We start from the raw sequence: 13800 nt of genomic DNA, 5'->3' as shown, positions 1-13800 counted from the left end.
GTTTTCTCTTCTGTCATTCTCACAGATATGCATTCACCACCCGTGGCTGCATTTACCCAGTACCCGCTATGGGTTGCCCAGTGATTTATACTCTGGTTAGATAGCCATGACACAGCGAGGCGCTGCTCAGTCCTCTATTTGCAGGTGCCAAGACGTAGGCACAAATGGTGCTCACAGACAAGGATAGGACTGAAAAATTGGCCTAAGACCTATTAAAAGTTAATGAAGTGAACTTTTATATCAATGGCACACATAAGAAATCTTATAAATAGGTATGAGCAGTAATTTTATACTCATAATATACTACAGTTGTCAAAAAGGTTGATTTGAAACTGTAGCTGTGTTGTGAAAAACTGAAACTACAACTGAATTGTGTTTCAAATTATGTCTTAGTGTATGCTTTCCATAATTTCAGCTTTAAAATGAAATGCCAGACCTTATTACACCTTTCCCAGTTCTTGGCCTTTTGTATATCAAATGTGCAAACAAAATGCACGGACCTTTTTATTTATTTTACTCTTGACAAAACACATTCGACTTATTTTCTATATTGAAAATTTAAAACAACTTTTCAAGTTTTAAAGAACCACTGATTAGGAGATAATGAAAAGTCTGTCATTCTATGAGGCAAAGCGATACTCTTACACAAACAGTCAAGCCCCTGAGAGTTTGTATCATTCTTAACAAGAGCAATCAAATATTTTTTCATCCTTTTCATTGCTTCCTATATCTTATTAAGTAACTAGAAATTATTCTGTTTCTTTTATCGATGTCTTTATTATTTTGCTTTCATTCTCTGCCAAAAATACTATTTCTCTGCCAGTCCAGAAGCTGGTCTGTTCTTTGTATACTAAACAGAGCCTTCTGCTAGAAGTCTTTCCTCATAGGCTAGCTTTTACTTGCAAAGCGTATAGTAAGTAAATGTAAAGTATATTATATATATGTATAAAATATATAGTAAGCATATAAGGTCTCAGTGTTTTCAAGCCTTGCCAGGTGCAGGGACAAGGAGGAGCAAGGCCTGGGCATTTGACCCAGGCTGGCCAACAGGGTTATTTCATACCATAAACGTCACATTCCATATAAATTAGAAAAGTTTGCTGTGTAGCTCTCTCTCCCTTGATGGCAGCGGGTCAGACAACTCCTTGCCCCGGTGCCGGAGCCCTGAGGCCTTCCCTTCCTCCTGAAGCCATTGCGCTGGCAGTGTCCGCCATTTGCTGTCCCTGTGGGGAGCGCACGGCTTCCTACTGAGAGAATGGGCTGAGTATAATTCTTGTGTATCTTATATCAGAATCGGGATTCATACTGGTTCTTTAGTATTATTGTTAATTATTTAGTCTCAGTCTATTAAATCTGTTTATATTTCAACCCCTGTGTTTCCTTGTGTTCCCTGATTCCCCTTTCCGGATGGGGAGGGGTCATCGGGTGATCGAATAATTGCCCAAACGACAATAGATTGTTACGAGTTTTCTCAAACCATAATACTCCCTTAACAAACAAAATGCCCTGAGTCCCATCCCATCACTATTCCTGTGACTTTGAGTGCTAGACATCACAAAATTGGCAACAGAGACTTAGGAGCCATCACGCCACCAGAGGTAAATATCCCAGATAGTGCAATCCACTCAGGCTTAATCCTACACCCCCACCGAATCAGGGAATATAAATCATAAGGTTTGGGGAGAAAAATGGGGAATCTTCCAAGGATACAGCTGGCCTGTAGGAGATTCATCCCCCCCTTGTCCAGGACGCTGTACAGGACTGAGTGACCTTACCTGAGAGAGAGGGGAAATGATTAAGAAACATACATATGGTATATGGCATGCTATTAAGACCATGATTGGTGTTGTCTTTCAAGTTATTAATATCTAGCATTCGATCATTATTAAACATTATTATCATTATTAAACAACACTGTAGTTTGTCTTGCACAGTTGTCTTTTTCTTTGCCATTTCTTCACAGCTGACATAAAATATAATTCAGTGTCAAGGTTTCAAAAGACTTCAGCTAGTTAAATTCCAGTTTATCAGATAGTGCAATCCACTCAGGCTTAATCCTACACCCCCACCGAATCAGGGAATATAAACCATAAGCTTTGGGGAGAAAAATGGGACTCTTTTAAGGTATTAATATCTAGCACGCTTGAGGTTTGTGTTGTTACTTTTCAGGATCACTTGTAGGTTGCAATAGCAGCATACGTATGGTATATGGCATGCTATTAAGACCATGATTGGTCTTGTCTTTTAAGGTATTAATATCTAGCGTTCTTCAGCTAGTTAAATTCCAGTTTATATTGCCACCTAGTAAAATATGAAAAAAAATATATATATATAGAAAACAGCATGGATTTGCACTCATCCTTACTCATTCGCTGTAGCTGTCTTTTCTGCTAGGTCCTCTTTCAGGCTTTCTTCATATGGTTTTCTCTTCTGTCATTCTCACAGATATGCATTCACCACCCGTGGCTGCATTTACCCAGTACCCGCTATGGGTTGCCCAGTGATTTATACTCTGGTTAGATAGCCATGACACAGCGAGGCGCTGCTCAGTCCTCTATTTGCAGGTGCCAAGACGTAGGCACAAATGGTGCTCACAGACAAGGATAGGACTGAAAAATTGGCCTAAGACTTACTAAAAGTTAATGAAGTTAACTTTTATATCAATGGCACGCATAAGAAATCTTATAAATAGGTATGAGCAGTAATTTTATACTCATAATATACTACAGTTGTCAAAAAGGTTGATTATTTGAAACTGTAGCTGTGTTGTGAAACACTGAAACTACAACTGAATTGTGTTTCAAATTATATCTTAGTGTATGCTTTCCATAATTTCAGCTTTAAAATGAAATGCCAAACCTTATTACACCTTTCCCAGTTCTTGGCCTTTTGTATATCAAATGTGCAAACAAAATGCACGGACCTTTTCATTTATTTTACTCTTGACAAAACACATTCGACTTATTTTCTATATTGAAAATTTAAAACAACTTTTCAAGTTTTAAAGAACCACTGATTAGGAGATAATGAAAAGTCTGTCATTCTATGAGGCAAAGCGATACTCTTACACAAACAGTCAAGCCCCTGAGAGTTTGTATCATTCTTAACAAGAGCAATCAAATATTTTTTCATCCTTTTCATTGCTTCCTATATCTTATTAAGTAACTAGAAATTATTCTGTTTCTTTTATCGATGTCTTTATTATTTTGCTTTCATTCTCTGCCAAAAATACTATTTCTCTGCCAGTCCAGAAGCTGGTCTGTTCTTTGTATACTAAACAGAGCCTTCTGCTAGAAGTCTTTCCTCATAGGCTAGCTTTTACTTGCAAAGCGTATAGTAAGTAAATGTAAAGTATATTATATATATGTATAAAATATATAGTAAGCATATAAGGTCTCAGTGTTTTCAAGCCTTGCCAGGTGCAGGGACAAGGAGGAGCAAGGCCTGGGCATTTGACCCAGGCTGGCCAACAGGGTTATTTCATACCATAAACGTCACATTCCATATAAATTAGAAAAGTTTGCTGTGTAGCTCTCTCTCCCTTGATGGCAGCGGGTCAGACAACTCCTTGCCCCGGTGCCGGAGCCCTGAGGCCTTCCCTTCCTCCTGAAGCCATTGCGCTGGCAGTGTCCGCCATTTGCTGTCCCTGTGGGGAGCGCACGGCTTCCTACTGAGAGAATGGGCTGAGTATAATTCTTGTGTATCTTATATCAGAATCGGGATTCATACTGGTTCTTTAGTATTATTGTTAATTATTTAGTCTCAGTCTATTAAATCTGTTTATATTTCAACCCCTGTGTTTCCTTGTGTTCCCTGATTCCCCTTTCCGGATGGGGAGGGGTCATCGGGTGATCGAATAATTGCCCAAACGACAATAGATTGTTACGAGTTTTCTCAAACCATAATACTCCCTTAACAAACAAAATGCCCTGAGTCCCATCCCATCACTATTCCTGTGACTTTGAGTGCTAGACATCACAAAATTGGCAACAGAGACTTAGGAGCCATCACGCCACCAGAGGTAAATATCCCAGATAGTGCAATCCACTCAGGCTTAATCCTACACCCCCACCGAATCAGGGAATATAAATCATAAGGTTTGGGGAGAAAAATGGGGAATCTTCCAAGGATACAGCTGGCCTGTAGGAGATTCATCCCCCCCTTGTCCAGGACGCTGTACAGGACTGAGTGACCTTACCTGAGAGAGAGGGGAAATGATTAAGAAACATACATATGGTATATGGCATGCTATTAAGACCATGATTGGTGTTGTCTTTCAAGTTATTAATATCTAGCATTCTTGTGGTTTGTGTTGTTACTTTTCAGGATCACTTGTAGGTTGCAATAGCAGATTCCGCAAATTGCTTTTAAATTGCAATAGTGTAATCGCCATTGTGCACATAGAACCTGCAACAGTGAAGCATTAGACCTGTGAGTGAAAGTCCAAATAAATTGCTAATTTTAACCTCTCAGTGAAGCCCTTTTTCCTGTTTCGTCACACATCGCAGGGGAAGGCTGGCCCACAGCAGGACCCCATGGGCAGCTCATCACACCTACCCCGTGCCCAGGGACAACATCTGGCCGGGTCTGGAGAGGGAGACCAACTGGCAAGGCACAAGAGGCTCCTCCCAGTGAACCTCATGGCTGCACCTGGCCCCGCAGACTATAATTAGCCATTAATCTGGATTAAATTAATCCGAGGTAATGCTTGAATTTCTAATCCTGCAAAATACGTCATGTGAGCATTAGTAACAGTATTCCAGTTTTACAGCTGTCCCTGTAACGCTGTCTAGCTGTGACTCACTCACTGAGGTGAACTGGAAGAACCTAAACAACAGAAACTGCACACCAGAAGCACCAACGCTGTCTTCTGCAGCAGCTGGGATTTTCCACATTGATTTACCATGCAAATTCCTGGTAGATATAACAGATCTTATTTGAGTCATCAACACAGCGGTGTCACAGGCTGAGCTGCTGTAACTACAGGTTACATCTTGCATAAAGTCTTGATAATTCATTCCAGAAGAATGCTAATTTGGGAGGCCATGAACCCATACTGGAAGAAGATGAGATGGTTACCATCAGCTGTCAGCACTGACCATGACCGGTGCATGTGATTGTTGTTACCTCTTGTTATTCGCCAGCACCCTTCACAGCTTTTTCTTTTCCATGTCCTGTCAGTCTTCAAGAGGCTTTTCCTATTTTGCCTACCAACCTCATTTTAGCAGAAGGATGGGAACAATTCATTGTCCTCTTGTGGTCTCTATAACCTCCAACCTCTTATGGCCCTCACTTTGTTCACGTCTCCTGTGCCCTTAGGGTAAACACAGCAAGATGCCTGTCATGCCTTGTCATGGTTTCAGCTGGGACAGGGTTGACTGTCTCGCTATCAGCTGGCTTAGTGCTATGTTTTGGATTTGGGATGAGAACAGTGTTGGTAGCACGCCAATGTTTTTGGTTGTTGTTGAGCAGTCAAGGCCTTTTCTGCTCCCCACACCACCTCACCAGTGAGTTGGCCAGGAATGCACAGGAAGCTGGGAGGAGACACTGCCAGGACAGCTGACCCCAACTGACCAAAGGAATATTCCACACCCTACGACATCATGCTCAGCATATAAAGCTGGGGGAAAAAGAAGGAAGGGAGGGACATTTGGTGTTATGGAGTTTGTCTTCTCAAGAAACCATTACATGTGATGGAGTCCTGCTTTTTTGGAGGTGGCTGAACACCTTTCTGCCCATGGGAAGCAGCAAATGCATTCATTGTTTTGCTTTGTTTGCATGAGCAGCTTTTGCTTTGCTTATTAAACTGTCTTTATCTCGATCCATGGGTTTTTTCTCACTTTTACTCTTCTGATTCTCTCCCTGATGCTAGCTGGGGTCTGTGTGGTCCTAGTTGCTGGCTGGGATTAAATCATGACATGCCTCCATCATTTCAATTTTTCCAGGGTTAACTCTACAACACGTGCCCCTGCCTGCTGCAGAAAGAGGAGCAAGATGACGCTTAACAGTCTTAGACCTCCCACTTAGACATAGGGAGGGAGTATAGATGTGCATCTGACACAGCTTCCAAATTCTCCCTGGTTAAACCAAGCAGCAGACTGCAAGCTGCTGTCGGGATGCGTTAACGCTACGGTGAGAGGTGCTCCATGGAGACACAGCTGTAAAGGGAGAAAGGTCCTTCAAGTGCAACAGGAACAGACTTGATCCAGCCTGACAATAGATTGTTACGAGTTTTCTCAAACCATAATACTCCCTTAACAAACAAAATGCCCTGAGTCCCATCCCATCACTATTCCTGTGACTTTGAGTGCTAGACATCACAAAATTGGCAACAGAGACTTAGGAGCCATCACGCCACCAGAGGTAAATATCCCAGATAGTGCAATCCACTCAGGCTTAATCCTACACCCCCACCGAATCAGGGAATATAAATCATAAGGTTTGGGGAGAAAAATGGGGAATCTTCCAAGGATACAGCTGGCCTGTAGGAGATTCATCCCCCCCTTGTCCAGGACGCTGTACAGGACTGAGTGACCTTACCTGAGAGAGAGGGGAAATGATTAAGAAACATACATATGGTATATGGCATGCTATTAAGACCATGATTGGTGTTGTCTTTCAAGTTATTAATATCTAGCATTCTTGTGGTTTGTGTTGTTACTTTTCAGGATCACTTGTAGGTTGCAATAGCAGATTCCGCAAATTGCTTTTAAATTGCAATAGTGTAATCGCCATTGTGCACATAGAACCTGCAACAGTGAAGCATTAGACCTGTGAGTGAAAGTCCAAATAAATTGCTAATTTTAACCTCTCAGTGAAGCCCTTTTTCCTGTTTCGTCACACATCGCAGGGGAAGGCTGGCCCACAGCAGGACCCCATGGGCAGCTCATCACACCTACCCCGTGCCCAGGGACAACATCTGGCCGGGTCTGGAGAGGGAGACCAACTGGCAAGGCACAAGAGGCTCCTCCCAGTGAACCTCATGGCTGCACCTGGCCCCGCAGACTATAATTAGCCATTAATCTGGATTAAATTAATCTGAGGTAATGCTTGAATTTCTAATCCTGCAAAATACGTCATGTGAGCATTAGTAACAGTATTCCAGTTTTACAGCTGTCCCTGTAACGCTGTCTAGCTGTGACTCACTCACTGAGGTGAACTGGAAGAACCTAAACAACAGAAACTGCACACCAGAAGCACCAACGCTGTCTTCTGCAGCAGCTGGGATTTTCCACATTGATTTACCATGCAAATTCCTGGTAGATATAACAGATCTTATTTGAGTCATCAACACAGCGGTGTCACAGGCTGAGCTGCTGTAACTACAGGTTACATCTTGCATAAAGTCTTGATAATTCATTCCAGAAGAATGCTAATTTGGGAGGCCATGAACCCATACTGGAAGAAGATGAGATGGTTACCATCAGCTGTCAGCACTGACCATGACCGGTGCATGTGATTGTTGTTACCTCTTGTTATTCGCCAGCACCCTTCACAGCTTTTTCTTTTCCATGTCCTGTCAGTCTTCAAGAGGCTTTTCCTATTTTGCCTACCAACCTCATTTTAGCAGAAGGATGGGAACAATTCATTGTCCTCTTGTGGTCTCTATAACCTCCAACCTCTTATGGCCCTCACTTTGTTCACGTCTCCTGTGCCCTTAGGGTAAACACAGCAAGATGCCTGTCATGCCTTGTCATGGTTTCAGCTGGGACAGGGTTGACTGTCTCGCTATCAGCTGGCTTAGTGCTATGTTTTGGATTTGGGATGAGAACAGTGTTGGTAGCACGCCAATGTTTTTGGTTGTTGTTGAGCAGTCAAGGCCTTTTCTGCTCCCCACACCACCTCACCAGTGAGTTGGCCAGGAATGCACAGGAAGCTGGGAGGAGACACTGCCAGGACAGCTGACCCCAACTGACCAAAGGAATATTCCACACCCTACGACATCATGCTCAGCATATAAAGCTGTGGGAAAAAGAAGGAAGGGAGGGACATTTGGTGTTATGGAGTTTGTCTTCTCAAGAAACCATTACATGTGATGGAGTCCTGCTTTTTTGGAGGTGGCTGAACACCTTTCTGCCCATGGGAAGCAGCAAATGCATTCATTGTTTTGCTTTGTTTGCATGAGCAGCTTTTGCTTTGCTTATTAAACTGTCTTTATCTCGATCCATGGGTTTTTTCTCACTTTTACTCTTCTGATTCTCTCCCTGATGCCAGCTGGGGTCTGTGTGGTCCTAGTTGCTGGCTGGGATTAAATCATGACATGCCTCCATCATTTCAATTTTTCCAGGGTTAACTCTACAACACGTGCCCCTGCCTGCTGCAGAAAGAGGAGCAAGATGACGCTTAACAGTCTTAGACCTCCCACTTAGACATAGGGAGGGAGTATAGATGTGCATCTGACACAGCTTCCAAATTCTCCCTGGTTAAACCAAGCAGCAGACTGCAAGCTGCTGTCGGGATGCGTTAACGCTACGGTGAGAGGTGCTCCATGGAGACACAGCTGTAAAGGGAGAAAGGTCCTTCAAGTGCAACAGGAACAGACTTGATCCAGCCTCCTTGCAGCATGTAAATATTTCAGCCTGCCTGGTAGGTGGCTTGTCAAGTATTTTTGCTGAGGGTCTAGTGGTTTCATAGTGCACAATTATGCAAATCACTTAATGATGTCTACCATAGGAAAATTGGAATATTTAGTACATAATTTGCGACTGTTAGCAATATTCATGCAAGTCATTCTGCAGTACTGAATTTTCTAATTGTCTCTCCAAAATGTACATACGTATATATAATCTACAAGGAGCAGTCCACTATATGAGTGTCTATATCACTTTGGGTGTTTTTTGGAACTTACTTCTAAAATTATGGTAAGAATTCCTGATTAAAAAACATCCCAAGCATAGTTATGAATAAATAAAGGATAAACATTGTGACTATGGATGCACATTTTAATTAACTAGAAAGTTACATCTTCTTTTCACTGATCATCTTGCTCTTTCTCTCCCCAGGCTCATGTGTAGTGACTGTAGAAGAGGTGAATAATGTTTTAGTCACCCAGCTTTCATTAAAGTTATCAAAAACACACAGTGAGCTCATCCTTGAAACATAAAGGTTACTGTTTATCCTTGTATCTAAGAGCATGAGAACTTTTAACTGGCTTAGGAAAAAGCATTGCTTCATATGGTAAAAATCCCTTTTATATGAGTAGAATTACATTAAATGTTCAACATTACTGTGATATTCTTTGGGTCCTTTGAGAGCCTCTTTCCAAAACATGAATATGGGTGGAGAAAACACAATATTCAGATGACTGGGGGCAGAACATAAAAGGATCAAAAATTCAGTCATTACACAGCTGGCAGATAAAAGGGGTGCGGTATCTTCTATACATACAAGTCATTACATGAAAGGCGTTTTGAGACAGTTGTGACCTTTTCATGTTATTGTTCATTGACCCCATTAATGTGCATTGTAAGCAGCTTTTTTCCTTCACATAGAAAGAATTAGAATTTTTATTTGCAAAACCAGCCAGCTAGAGTGGGGTCTGTATTTTGCTCACCATAATCATACCCCACCCTGGTACGGCAGAGACAGTGGTTGCACTAGGCTATAAAATCCAAGAGAAGGATTTCATTCCACCTACGACACACAACATGTCTTCTTGGGCTCTGTCACCTTTTTTTTTCCTTTTGGTTTGTCACAGAGAGCTTCACCTGCACGTGAAGAATATAAGGCCCAAAAGATTCCCAATGAAGTATAGGTTTAAAATGGCCTAAGAGACAGAGCAACTGGAAGCGGGTCTCTGTGAGGTCTTTCTTCAAGGTGGGTACTTAATCTCTCCTTGACTTTATGCAACTTTAAAATCCCTTTTCCTCATACAGAAAAGATTCTTTAAAACACATTTCTGACAATGCCACATTTCTCAGCCAGAGAAATGTAACCTGAAGTTACAGCAATGCAGAAGGAAATTGCTGCAAGCCACAATACAGACTCTCAGAATCCGAGTAGACTTCACTGGTGCAAATGATGGTAGCGCTATGCGAGCAAAAAGGTGTACACCAGTGACTGGGCATGATCATGGCTAAATCTGCAGCAATGCAAGTGAAAACAGCATAGTTAAGGAGAACACAAAAGAGCTGCTATTCTATTGGGCTTTCTCTCAGCCATTTTTCCTTGTTTCTTCTTGGTGAGCAGAGTATCTACTAAATTCTGCTGCCTCCTCCTCCAGCAGTGCCTGAAAATGTTCTCAGGTGGTAAATTAATCTGACTGAAGCCAGGAGAGCTGCTAAACCTAACAGATTTTTAGTCCAATATTTTCTGTATTTTATATGTTTTAAAAACTTGAAATAGCTTAAAACGTGTTGATGAAAAATTACCAGAATAGAAGTGAATCTTGTAGGAAGAGACCTTTTCAGTCATTCCATGGAAATCTCTGGCAGAATAGTCTTCCAGATAATTAGGCAGAAGGGATAAAGGAATACTAAATCCTAACCTTTCAATCCCCACTGATAACTTAACAACGTCAAATAAATGGAAAATTGTTGTCATTTTCTCTATTTACATTAGGTGGCACCATCCTCACAGATTTATGATTTACGTCAAAAAGCTGTAAAGCATTCATTCTGAAATCGAGTATGAAATACCTTGAAAGAGTAGGTACTTCATTTGCAACCAGCAGGAACATCTGACATTATTTAGACAAGAAAGACTCCTTAGCTTTAGCATAAAACACATCTCCATGACCAAAGATAAGCTGCAAGGAATAGCTAGCAGGAAAGTAGAAATGCTGAGGGATTTAGTAGTAAACCTTGCTTTGTAATAGGCTTATTATTAAATCTGCAATGCACTCTCCATCTCTAAACAGGTTCTGTTCCCAGAAAAATAATAGCTAAAACCCACTTATGATTCAACTTCTTTAGCTGGGTTATGATAATTTGCCAGGACTCTAACATTCTTCAGTTATTAATGGAGGGATTTTTTTAAAAAGTTGACTGAGGCCGCCAATTCCATTTTGTAACATTCATTGCTATTTCACAGGGTGGTTCTCCCCACGTTAAAATGAAGTCAGAACCCTTAAACACTTTCAGAAAAAGAATGAAGGAGGGAGTAAGCGGCAACAGCAACAAACATCAAATTCAGTTAAAATCAGCCTCATCTCAGATGTCATACTTGAAGCAAACATGCTTGAGGTTGAACCACTGAATTAAATACTCATTATCTATAATAGGAAAGGAAATGGAGAGAATGAAGTTGTGTGCTGCCTCTGATGCCTTATAATATACAAACATAGCATTCCTACCCTATCCATTGAAATGTCACTGGGTCAAGGCTATATAGATATATATATAGGCTATAGATATATATATACATTGTCATTACTGTTCTTTTAATCAAGCCTGTGAGGATGATTCAGAGCCTGATAGAACTCCAGAAAATGGTATGGAAATATCCATGCACACAACAGATGAATGGACTGAGGGCATATAGTGAAACCAGTCTGGGAGGCCTTCTAATACTGTACTCATGGCCCATCACTCTTCCTTGCCGACAGTGGACTATTATAACACTTGCCTCCACCAGTGAGCCTGACGTGGGTTTGGTACATGCCCACATGCCAGGTGGCATTCCCCTAAGCAATGTCTTGGCACAGTTCAGGGCTTAGCACAGGCCAGGGACCATTCCTAATAAGTGGCTTAGATATGCCAAGCCCCTTTTGGAAGGCACAGGAGATTAGACATAAGGGCATGAGTCACACATTTCCAGTTAATCTCAGGATCCAAGAGCTGTTCTTGGCCATATTCATATACTGGTTTATATATAGGCTGACAGTCCAATGGGGAAAAAAAAGGTAGAGATGATATAGCACATAGGAGGCTCTAAAATGTTCTAGCCTCCTATGGCTCTTCAGCCACTAGGCTGATGTAATTTCTGACCAATCTTCCTCACTGTTCTATCACTGAAGAAGCATCTTATCGGAAGCACCTACCATGCTTCTACCTTCTCCAAGCTGGTTACTTACAATATCATAGGCAAGCTCTTCTTTCCCGTATCCAGTCCAAAGATTCAGATTTCTGCTCACAAATAACTCCCTCTACCCAGTAACTACCTTTAATAATGAATGAATACTCTTTGTAGACACCTGCTTGCATCTTCAGCAAGTACCTGACTGTCCTTCCAAATAGGATCCAGAGAGACCATGAGAAAAAACTCCTAATCTGCTTACATGAACAAGAGGAGGTGACTTGCTACTGATTCAGTGTAATTTAGAAGCATTTCTCTTTATTTTTTTAGTGATCCATACAGCAGTCTGATCTAGTCAAGCGTAGGGACACTGGGTGTAGAAGCCCAAGGTAGAAGTCAGTATAAAAATAGCAAAGAGGAACCAGACAGCGACTGTGCTGCTGCCAGGCTACACCTGCCTGGAAACAGCATCAACACAAAGAGTGGAACCAGTGCTTAAGCACATCATTAGTGTGATGAGTGTTGGCAGTGTGACCATTCTCATTCTCCAAGATGTGGGATGAGAGAGAAGAAACTTCTGCTCAAGAGTAACGACTGCTCCCCAAGCTAGACAGCTCTCCTGTCATTAACATCCCTGCTCCCATTGGCAGAGGAGCACCAGAGCCTCCTCACCACACACACACTGCTCCGGGATCTGCAGCTTCAAGGAGATAATTGTTGGGAGAGCTATGAAGGCTGAACATTCCCTCCTCACCCTTCACCAGGGTAAAGTGAGTGCCAACGATACTTTGGAGCAGGGCACCAAGTATTTTAATAAATCGGAGCAGCTAAATTATTTCTTAAGAGGCTAGGTAAAAACATGGTTAGTTGGTCCTTACCATGGTCATTGGTCCTTACCTATGTAAGCTGGATTTCTAACTATGAATTTTGATGATCTCACTATGAGATCATCAAAATCAAAATCATCAAAATGACTGATGATCTCACTATTTGTCCTCCACACTAACCAGATCTTCCACTTCAACTCCTTTCCAAGACATACAATATACAAATAATACCAATTAGTAAAAATATTTTTTCCTGAAGCTTTTCATTGTAAACTAATAACTGGGTATTGTATGTAGAATGATGCAAATGTATCAGGTAAAGTCTCAGAACAAACCCAATTCAATTACAATTAAAATTCCACACAGTGTACACCAGTCTTCTTCCATGACAAAAATAGACAATTTGGTTAGATATATCCTACAGAAACTAAGGATCAATGCAAACATCACTCTGCAAGATGAGCATCCACAGCGTGTAGAACATGTTGCATTCTACAACATAAACACACAAGGAAGGTAAGCCTACCAAAAAAACCACCATTCAAAATATACAAATCCCTCCTTGACAAGAAAGTTAAAAAATAATTAATTAGTTGCAAAGGTTGTAAGCGTGCTGACTGAATTGCTTGACCTTGTGATCTTTACTGCTGTGTTGAGGTAATAGGAAAAAAAAATCTTTATTAAGCTACACAGAAGACAAAAACACTATAAAGATACAGGATGACCGTTTTAAAACTTTCAAAGTTAAGAAATCAGAAGTTAAATAACTGTAGAATAGAAGTTTTCTATGTAGACAATTCAAGGTTGTGTATGCAGCATCATACAGTCTTTGCACTTAGAGATACACATCCTACCTATTCGCTTTAGGTTTCCACAGGTATTTGTTTGTACCAAGAGAAAGGAGAATCTCCAGCATCTTGAGTTCCACCCTCCAGAGATGAATACTGTCCAACAGCTTTTCTTTAATACCTTCTTTAAGAGGGTCCTCGTGTGACCTCTCTCTTTCCATCACCTATCT

The sequence above is a fragment of the Calidris pugnax genome, unplaced genomic scaffold, assembly GCF_001431845.1.
Source record: "Calidris pugnax isolate Ruff unplaced genomic scaffold, ASM143184v1 scaffold105, whole genome shotgun sequence".
NCBI classification, from domain to species: Eukaryota; Metazoa; Chordata; class Aves; order Charadriiformes; family Scolopacidae; genus Calidris; species Calidris pugnax.
The sequence above is the reverse complement of the archived record's forward strand: the minus strand, read 5'-3'. Positions refer to the sequence as shown.